We start from the raw sequence: 11,168 nt of genomic DNA on the forward strand, positions 1-11,168 counted from the left end.
TTTTGAGAGGTAGCTGAGACTCAGTTGAACCTCAGGCTCCCAACACTGTTCAAAGTGTGGCTCTCAAAATGCAACATCAGCATCATCTGTGAGCTTGTTAAAGTGCAGATTTGGGATCCTGCTTAAACCTACTGCATCAGCATCTGCATTTTAATAAGTTCCTCTCCAGGTCATATGTGTGTGCACTAAAGTTTGAGAAGCACTGGTCTAGAAAACAATGAGATCGTAGATCATACTTAAAGTTACTAGCATTGTTTTTCTTCATTTGAATATATGTTCTCTTAGAATATTAAGTCCCTCAAGATGCATTAAGGGCATTTGCATGTCCTCAGTTATTTTTCCTGCTTTTCTAATCCACTTCTCATAACTGTGGGAAGAGTGAGCAAAGTGTTGACTGCTGACTCATCTCAGTCACTGCTGCCTTTCCATTTGCTGTGGAAGGTACATAAGCACAGCCCGAGGGAAATAAAGAGCACCTCCTTTTTTCCTACCAAAGCATCACCTTTTGAAAAATCAGCAGATTGTTTCTGCTATTGTGTTCTCCGAATGAGGTAAATCTCCAGAAATAACAAGTCACGTTACTCCACCACTTTTACTTCACCAAACCTTTCTCTCCAGTCACCTGGGTTTCCCATTTGTTAATTCAGTTTGTTAATATTATGCTGTTCTGAACTCACGATGACCCTATATTTATGCCAGTCAAATAAATGAATACATTCTTACATTCTTGTACAAAAGCAATTTGAAGGTTATCAAATAGCCATATGCAACAAGCCTGCTTCTAATGCCATGAAGCTACTGGTCAGCCAAGTCAGCCACTTAGACACTTCAAATTAAACTCATGGTGCAAAACAGGATTTACAGAGGTTCTCATGCCTTCTTCCACCATCAGCCACTGACAGTAGAGCAGAGATGCTCTGTCTCACCCACATCCATTCTAAACCTAAAATGCAGCCTTCAATCTCAGCGTATCTGTGTCTGCTGCTAGGAGTCACCTTCTTCTAGCCAATCTTGTAGGATGAGTAGCCTGCCTGGAATCTAACTGTGTAGATTGCAAAGTTTATTTGCAGGGACAATTGAAGAGTTGTTTTTCTCCAGCCATATGTTTATAAAAATAAGGAAACAGTATAGATACAAAGTAATGACCCACAAAGCCCAGGAAACTGAAGAGTAAGGGAGGGGCATCCCCTGAATTTCTGCATGAACCACAGCAGGTGTCGTGGTCAGCATGTGCCAATATTAGTCCTCTCTAGAAGCACCCAGGAACAAAAAAAGGATCCAACTTGGAAAAAATATGTGGGATCTCTTGGCTAGTTCACAAAGACACCTCCAAGGACTTCTTGTAACAAATGGCAAAGCTTTGAAATGAGACTAAAGAGTCCATTGTGCAAGCCAGAGGAAACTGAGTTGGGAATTAATAGGACAGTGTTTGCAAACAAAAGCTAATGAGATCTAGGGAAAGTCACTGGCTAAAACCAGTTTGTGCAACCTGTCTTCCCCACAACTTGGGGCACCAAAACTGTCCTCAGATGAAGAAAGCAGGTCTTGCCTCTTAAAAGTAGCATGCTTGAATCAAGAATAGTGGCCACTCATAATCATCATTCATGAGAAAAACTGAACAAACATATCAAGTAATTCACATGGCCTCGACCCCTTCCAGCTTGAGGCATGTTTGTCTTTTAAACCCATTTTAGGTGATATAAATTCAGCTGGATGTTGTATTCATACTTGATTGCATAAGGCAGTTCTGCATTTATATTTTCTTTCATTTCAAGTCACGGAAGAAGAGAATACTGTTATTCTGTTTTGAGTTAAAAAAAGAGGAAGATATTGTTAACGATTATAACTGGTTAAAAACCAAGCAGAAGTAAGATTAATCAAAAGGAGAAAAGGGATATTTCCTCCTGAGTCCCCCATCTGCGGATCTGTAGTTCCTTAAACTACTCATGTATGGTATAGTGAAATAGGAAATCCATCTCTTTTCATGGAAATTGAATCATTTCACAAAGTATAGAGTGGAAATTGGCAAATTGGCATCAATACATCTCCAACTGAAAGCACATTGCTTTATTCTTCAAGACAATCTTTTCATCAGTGTTATATAAAAGCTTCCATAAAATACCTAGCAATAAACTGAAGGGCAAAAGATGTCTACAGTGAAAATTTTAAAACATTTAAAAAAGAAGTTAAAGAAGGCACTAGAATTTGGAGACACATCCTGTGCTCGTGGTTCCCCATAATTGTTGCAAAAATGGCTGTACTAGCTAAAGTGATCCACAGATTCAAGGCACATCCCACCAAAACTCCAATAACATTGTCACAAAACTATAAAAAGTAATTCTACAATTCTTATGGAAACACAAAATACCCCAAATAGCCAAAGCAATCTTAATCACAAAGAGCAATGCTAGAACAGCATGGGACCAGCACAGAAACAGACATATACCAATGGATTATAGGAAAGAACTCACACAGTTACAAACACATAATTTTTGATAGAGGTGTTAAAACTTACATTATTGAAAAGACAATCTCTTCAACAAATGGTTCTGGGGAAACTGGTTATGCACATACAGACGAACAACACAGTATCTGTATCTCTCACCAGCACAAAAATCAATTCAAAATGGATCAAAGACCTAAATGTAAGACCTGAAACTACAAAAGTCTCCAGAAGAAATACTTTGAAATATAGGCAAAGCAAGGACTTTCTGAAAAGAATTCTAATTGCTCAGGAAATAAGTTTAAGCTTTACAAATGGGATTGCACAAAACCAAAAAGCTTCAAAATAACAAAGGAAATTATCAGCAGAATGAAAATACAGCCCACACAATGTACAGTGTACAGTGTGCTTACTGTCCACTCGAGAACAGAGGATGGTGTACTGTAAAATGCTGTCAGAGCTGCTATTTCCTGGTACAGTGTAGTTGTCCCTTTTCATTTGAATAAAAGTATGGCACCAAAAGAAAAGAAAAGGCAGCCCACAGAATGGGAGAAAGCCTTTGCCAACTATACTATAATCCATAATGAACTCCAAAAAGTAAAAACAAAAATCCAAATCAATAATTAACCAGTAACAAATGAATTGGACCACTCTCAAAGAAATGAAATTGTGGAGAGATTGCTCAGTGGGTAAAGGCACTTAAAGCCAAGCTTGATGTCCTGAGTTTTATCGTTGGGACACACATGGCAAAAAAAAAAAAAAAAGGAGAAAACTAACTGCCATAAGCTGTCCTTTGATCTCCACACACGTGCTGTGGTACAGGCACCTACATAATACACAAGCAATCAACCGATAACTTGTATGGCCAGTGTGAAACTTCCTTAAGAAACTAAAAATAAATGTGGTGTATGACACAGCTATTATCACTCCTAGGTATACCCCCAAAGAATCTAAATCAGTGTACTACAGAGATGTTATGCATCTTTGTTTTTGCTGAATTATTCACATAGTCAGGATAGCCACTAACAATGCACACATACATAAATACACAAACACACATAAAAAGACACAGATACATACACAAACACACAAATATGCACACATATACACACATGCAAACACCCATAAACACACACACACACACACACACACACACACACAGTGTAACTCAGCTGTGAAGAATAAAATTTTTGTATCACATGCAGGAAAATCAACGGTAAGGTAGCTCATCAGGTTAAGCAAACCAAGCGCTACTCAGAAAGACAAAATCATTTAATTTCTTACATTTGCAAAATCTACATTTAACTATATCTATGTAGCATGAAAGAGGAAAAGAGACAATGTTGGAAGAGGAAAGAGCCTAATGGAGGGGAATGAGAAAGGGTAATGGGGTTGTAAGAAAGACAAAACGTCACATTTGCTCTTGTATGAAGAATCTAAATTTAGAGATATTGAGGTATATGTATGGCATGAAAGCAAAGGGGGTACTACTGAGGGAGGACGAAAACCAGCAGCAGAGGGTGGATGAATGGGGGATGCTGGCATGTTAGAGAAAAATGCAAGCAATGTATGAGGATGCATACATGCATCACATAGCATAGTATGTATGAAATGCATATAAATAAATTAATTAATGAACAAACAAATAAGTCTGTAGTCAATGAGTGTAGTAAAGTAAATTGAAAACATCAGCCAAGAGAACAAAAGATGGTATTCCGTGTCCCAGCTGGTCTGGGAGGACCCAAAGTGTGCAGCTTTTCCATCTTCTGGGGAAGGATCCTCTTCCTGGTACAGTCACTGTAACAATAAACAGAGAATGCCAACACAGGGGTCTTGCTCAGGCTCAGATGTCCACAGGCTTTGTTGGACCATCACTACACAGCAGAGTGGCGTGTGCTAGTAGTCTACTAACTTTACTCAATCTCTAGCATCCTTTCTTTCTACAGAGGTTGACCTGATATTATGTAGCTCAAAGCTACCTTCCTAATCCTATTGCTGGTCTTTCTGGCATAGTTAACCCCTGTCCTGAGTCATCTCATCAATATAAACTCTCTAGTGACTGCCATGAGCCATTTCAAGAGCATGAGCTTGGGTGAAGTCTCAGAAGTCCTCAAGAGTAACACGGACTCCTGCCATTGGGAACTCCCAAGGTTTGGCGGCTCCCTCTCATTTTCTTATGGTAGTTCAATTTTTAGTTTTTGAGAAACCTCCATACTGATTTCTATAGTGGCCATGTCAATTTATACACCCACCAGAAGTAAATAAGTATCCTTCTCCACATCGTCACCAGCACTTGTGGTCATCTGTTTCCTTGATGTTGACAATTTTGACAGCACTGAGAAATTTCATTTTGCTATATAGAAAAATGAAATCATTTTATTTGCTGGAAGATAGATGGAATCAGAAATTATCTTAAGCAGAACATCCCAGACTTAGAAAACCACACCTCATGTTTTTCCTCATTTGCAGGCCCTAAATGTTAATTTTTATATGTGTGTAATGTGTGTATGAGGCTCTAAGTTATGAAATTAGAAAGGAGACCATGAGGGGTGAATGGAAGTATTGAGGGACGGATGGGGAGGGAAAACAGAAGGAAAAGGTAACAGAATGCAGGTGGCATGGAAGCAGAGGGGAGGCTATGAGGAAGGATGAGGAACTGGAGGAAGGAGAGAAGAGGGGTGGGGAGGGGAAGGGAAAAGGGCCAACAAAAGCCAGTATGTATGAAAATGCCATAATGAAAAGGGCCTAGCCTGGTATATAAATCAACCACCAATTTTTAAAACAATCATAAATTTCTGTTCTAGAACTTCAGTTTTTTAATTAGACAATTCTTTATTATTAATGTTCTGTTCTTGCATTTTGTCCTTTTAGTTTAAAAGTATTTTCTATCTTCTTTCAAATTTTTGTGCAAGCCTAGAATGCAGATTCTCTTTTGCTTTATCCGCTATGCCCTCCTAGTGCTGTTTTCCATCATCATTTATAATATTCGATTCGAGCTCATCTTTTGTGAAGATTATAGTTCCTGTGAGAATTCCATTTGCTTCTGGTAACGCCATATAAAAGGACTGATTTAAATGAGCCTCTGCAGTTCTACCAGTTCACTTCTTAACTCCTCACATCAGGAGAATAGTGAGTTGGGGCTCCTACCCTCAGCACACATGTATTTCTTATCTATTAATAATGGCCAACCTAGTCCTTCTCAAGTCCTATGGGTAGAATTTCTTCACTTCCTTTCATAGACATTTCCATTCTTAAGGCTCCTGGTTAGAACAGAGAAACTGAATTCCTGCTTCCTGTTCTTGTGGGTGAAGATTGCCTTCTGCCCTTGACCTGGACCTCAGGACCTCTCTGTCACTTCCACACCAGCTTGGGATGGCAGTGGAGTTTTCTTTGCCCTTTTCCTGTCATGTAGAAACTCCCCTTTCATCTTTCAGTCAGGACACATATTGGTGCTTAAGGTAGAATGTGTTGTGTTCAGTTATCCTATTTATAGACTTGACTTTAACATCTGCCAGGCAGTCATTTTTCCAGTCATCCTCTGAGGTCCTGGGTGTACGCCAGTCTTCGAGGTGCCTAAAGATACACATGAGTTTGGCTTATGGGTCAAAATTTTCAAATTGATTAATTATTTGAGTTGAGCTCAAATGAGCACATCTCAATTTTAAATCTTACTCTTGTTAGAAATGCACCTGAGTGGAAAATAGTGTCCTGCTTCCTTGATGCACATGTAAAATACCTATGACAAGAACAGAGTAGAAAATAATGGGAAATGTGTCATGTATGTACAAATACACCTATTTAGCTATCATTAACAAATTCCATATTTGTAGATCTGTCTACTTAGTATTTATACCTGTAGATATTTGGAGTTACCATTTACAAATCCAAAATAAACCCTCCCTGTGCTTTTATGGCCATTCCCAGGCATGCATAGACTGATGAACACATAAAGGTCTTGGCAGACATGGATCCAGCCAAATGAATACAGTGATGCTCTGCCCTCCCATTCAGCTCTGTGCTATAAGGGAGTATTTTTCCTAACTGCCAATCTAGCGCCACATATTTTTCATTTTTACCATTTTGTTGGTGATTTTTTTTTTAGATGCTCTCTAAGCATAGCAGCTGAAATGCTGTCTGGTGTTCCTCAACACAAGAATGCTGGGGTGTGTCTTACAAAGAAAATACAGGGCTAGGGAAATGGCTCAGAGGTTAAGAGCACTGGCTGCTCTTGCAGAGGACCCAGGTTCGATTCCCAGCACCCACGTAGTGGCTACAAACCATCCTTGACTCCAATTCCGGGGGAATCTGACGCCCTCTTCTGACCTCTGAGGCACTGCAGAACACAGGTGCACTCACATACATGCAAGCAATACACTCATACACATAAAATTTAAAAAATAAATATACATTATATATATATATGAAAATGCATAAGTTACATAAGCTTCATTCAGGAATGAAGTATATAAATGTTTGCCATGAGTTAATGTCAATTAACCATGTAGACATTAGATAAGGAATCTTTAAAGAGAAATGCTTAAAATAGGATTATGGACTATGCATCGATTGTCTTGATGAAAATGTAATCAGAAGCTCAACGGCCCTAACTCTGTTTCTCTACAACGAATGTTGGCTTAGTGCTCATGGGGACTTTACATAATACTACAGACATTGAGATCAGACTGTACATTCCTGTAATGTGAGAGAAGGAGTTAGAGGGAGAATAATGGAGTGATCACAGCTTTCTCTCTCTCTCTCTCTCTCTCTCTCTCTCTCTCTCTCTCTCTCTCTGTCTGCCTGTCTCTGTGTCTGTCTCTCTCTCTCTCATGCTTAGGGAAAATAAACAAATGCTAAAAAGAGAGGGAGGGAGGGAGAGAGATGAGAGAGAGGAGAAGAGGAGGAAGAGAGAAGTAAAAATCACCAGGGAGCATACTTTGCTGATTTCTTTGAGGAGTGAATCGCTCAGAGTGGTTTTACTTTGCACCAACTTCAATTCCTTCCTATTGATAGAGCTTTCCCTTAGGGGACACAAAGAGTAATACCTTCAACTCAGCATGCAAAAGCCTGTGAATCATCTCCTCAGTAAGGCATGCCCAGGATATTGGGTGACTGTGGTATTTCTTTGATTTTCACAGACTTATAAAAACATTTCCTAAAAGATGCATTTGTGTTCTCTTCTGGCTTATGAAACATTCCCTCCTTCATTTCAGCTATTACAGAGGGAAATTTTATTACCCTCGCTTCGCATTTTTCAAATTAAGTAACAGCTTGTATTGGGACAACAATTAAGATTTTTTGTTCAGTAATTATTTTTGGTTAAGCTTTCAGGGCTACCTTGGGAACAAAATTAGAGGGGCATAAGATACAACACCCAGAATTCACATGTACTAAGACTTCAGGACCCAGTAGGTTGTGAACCTTGCTCTATATTCAGACTAACAGACATTTTGAGTAGCCGTGAAATCGGAAAGCAATGTTTTCCCTTACATTCTCTATAGTATTTTCCCGAAGGCAACCCTAACCATAAACCCTCTTTTCATATTGTATTTCTAAGTCTAAAGGGCCATGGCTTTTCTCCCCTGGAAGGTGAAGAAGTCTCCCAAATAGAGGAGCCCTAGTCTAGTCAACCCTGAATTTCCTAGCCCACATTCATGTTGAGCACTATGGCAGAGTCCCTCTGCAAAGAGGAACAGCATCCATAGGATTTCTGTCCCACAAAATGTCATGGCCTCCCAGAAATTTAAACAAGCATTGCTGGCTGCTTTGCCTTGGGCTTCCTTCCATCTTGCAGAAGGAAAACCAGGACAGCACCATCACTGAGTGACTGCATCATATGACAACTGAGCATACCTCCAGTATGGACTCAAATCCCTACTCAAATCCCTACTCCAATGGACTCCAGTGTTGTAATCATGCAAGCTGCTTCTAATTGTGACTTCAGAAACCTGAAGATTCATATTGTGAGTGTTCTCAAAAGCAATCTCAGGGAGCAGCAGCTTTCCTGGGTGAGTTTGGCTGCACCCAATGCGCCTTGACTCCACCAACCACATTCACCCTCCCAGCCGCCCCATCTCTCCTCCTAGCAGGAGGACCAGCACATTTCTTGTCTTGGCACCCCAGACCCCTGGACTGACATCTTGGCCCAAACTCCACACTGCTTCCTGATCCTTTGCATCCAGACCAACCCAGTTCCTCCCTGTAGTCCCCAGGAGCCCTCAGGCCTCTTCTTATTCCCACCTCCCTTTGCATTCCTGGGCAGCACAGCCACCAGCTTCCTGGGGCCTGTACCTTTCCTGGGCCCTGCTCCCAGGCCAGACCAGCCCTCAAATTCCTGAGGCCAGCATCTTTCCTGGAGGGATCCAGACCTTAGGAGAAAGCCTGAGAGCTTCTGATCCTCATCTGACTTGGGCCTCTGTGGGAACTCTTGAGCAGGAAGATGAAAGCAATTTGGCCACTTCAATATAAAATCAAAAGAGAGAACCTGAAGCCTAGACCAACCAGCTTTTCATGCCCAACAAGTAAGCCACAAAGGCACATAAAGTTTACAAAAAGAAGCAGACTTGAAGCAACTGGCAAGGCCCGTCTCCCACAGCCTGGGAACCCATGCCATCATCTGCCTGGAGCACAAAGGGAGGTGATGGACCTAAACCCAAAAAGGGAGGTGATGGACCTAAACCACCCCGAATCATTGGAAGATTTGGAACTTCACTGAAAATTGGCATTGTTGGATTGCCAAATGTTGGGAAGTCTACCTTCTTCAATGCGTTAACCAATAGGCTTCAGCAGAGAACTTCCCGTTCTGTACAATTGACCCTAACAAGAGCAGAGTATCTGTACCAGATGAAAGGTTTGACTTCCTTTGCCAGTATCACAAACCAAGAAGCAAAATTCCTGCTTTCCTAAATGTAGTGGATATTGCTGGCCTTGTGAAAGGAGCTTCACAATGGGCAGGGCCTGGGAAATGCATTTCTATCTCATATTAGTGCCTGTGATAGAATTTTTCATCTAACACGTGCGTTTGAAGATGATGATATCACACATGTTGAAGGAAGTGTAGATCCTATTCGAGATATAGAAATAATACGTGAAGAGCTTCAGCTTAAAGATGAGGAAATGATTGGTCCCATAATAGATAAGCTAGAAAAGGTGGCTGTGAGAGGAGGCGATAAAAAGCTAAAGCCTAAATACGATATAATGTGCAAAGTCAAATCATGGGTTATAGATCAAAAGAAACCTGTTCGCTTCTATCATGATTGGAATGACAAAGAAATAGAAATGTTGAGTAAACACTATTTTTGACTTCAAAACCAATGGTCTACTTGGTTAATCTTTCTGAAAAACACTATATTAGAAAGAAAAGCAAATGGTTGATAAAAATTAAAGAGTGGGTGGACAAGTATGACCCAGGTGCCTTGGCCATTCCTTTCAGTGGGGTCTTGGAACTCAAGTTGCAAGAATTGAGTGCTGAGGAGAGACAGAAGTATCTGGAAGCGAACATGATACAAAGTGCTTTGCCAAAGATCATTAAGGCTGGGTTTGCAGCACTCCAACTAGAATACTTTTTCACTGCGGGCCCAGATGAAGTGCGTGCACGGACCATCAGGAAAGGAATGAAGGCTCCTCAGGCTGCAGGAAAGAGTCACAGAGATTTTGAAAAGGGATTCATTATGGCTGAAGTAATGAAATATGAAGATTTTAAAGAGGAGGTTCTGAAAATGCAGTCAAGGCTGCTGGGAAATACAAACAAGGCAGAAATTATATTGTTGAAGATGGAGATATTATCTTTTTGAAATTTAATACACCTCAGCAACCAAAATAAATTTTAGTTACCACTTAGATAAACATACAACTTCCAAAATTTTAAAAAAAGAAGCAGATCTAAACTCAAAAAAAGAAGGCTTGAGCCTCACACAAGAATCAGAAACTACAAAAGAAATCCACATGTCAAAGTCACAGAGAAAAAGCAATAACATGAAAAACCAAAATAATATATTCCCACCAAGTACCAACATTCCTCTAGAGGAGTACAATCAGAACCCCCTAGAGATAACACAGGACGTGAAATTCAAAAGAACAATTATAAACATCATAAAAGAATTCGGTGAATTTAAAGAACACACAAAGAAATCAAAGAACTGAAGGAAGGCAGGGATAAACTTCTGAATGAATTCAGAAAAGAGTTAGAAATATTGAAGAATACTCAGGCTAAAATGAAGAAGGAAGTGAAACACTCAGTAAGCCAATTAGAAACGACAGGAGAAAGCCTCACCAATAGGATGAATAAAATGGAAAACAGAATATCAAGACTGGAAGATAAAGTGGATGAATTAGACCATTCAAGCAAAGATTATGAAAAATTTAAGAAAACACAAGAATGGAATATGCAAGAATTCTGTGACACCATAAAAAACAAAAATTATGAATCATAGACATACAGGAAGGACTAGGATCTCAAGACAATGGTATGGACCAGCTCTTCAACAGGATTGTAGAAGAAAATATTCCCAAAATTAAAGAAAGACATGCCCATACAAATACAAAAAGCATATAGAACACTAAATAGACAGGACCAGAAAAGAAACCCTCCATGGCACATCACAGTAAAAACACTAAACATACAGGACAAAGAGACAATACTGAAAGCTGCAAAAGAAAAAAAAACAAGTCACATATCAAGGAAATCCCATCAGAATTACAGCTGACTTTTCAGTGCAAACTATGAAAG

The 11,168-nt window shown here is 39.8% G+C and overlaps 1 pseudogene; it reads left to right on the forward strand.

The window, feature by feature from the left end:
- Window positions 1–9,320: 9,320 nt before the first annotated feature.
- Window positions 9,321–10,262, forward strand: LOC103736894 (annotated as a pseudogene).
- The last annotated feature ends 906 nt before the right edge of the window (window positions 10,263–11,168 follow it).

This window comes from Nannospalax galili, unplaced genomic scaffold, assembly GCF_000622305.1.
Source record: "Nannospalax galili isolate Female #2095 unplaced genomic scaffold, S.galili_v1.0 scaffold54, whole genome shotgun sequence".
Taxonomy (NCBI): Eukaryota; Metazoa; Chordata; class Mammalia; order Rodentia; family Spalacidae; genus Nannospalax; species Nannospalax galili.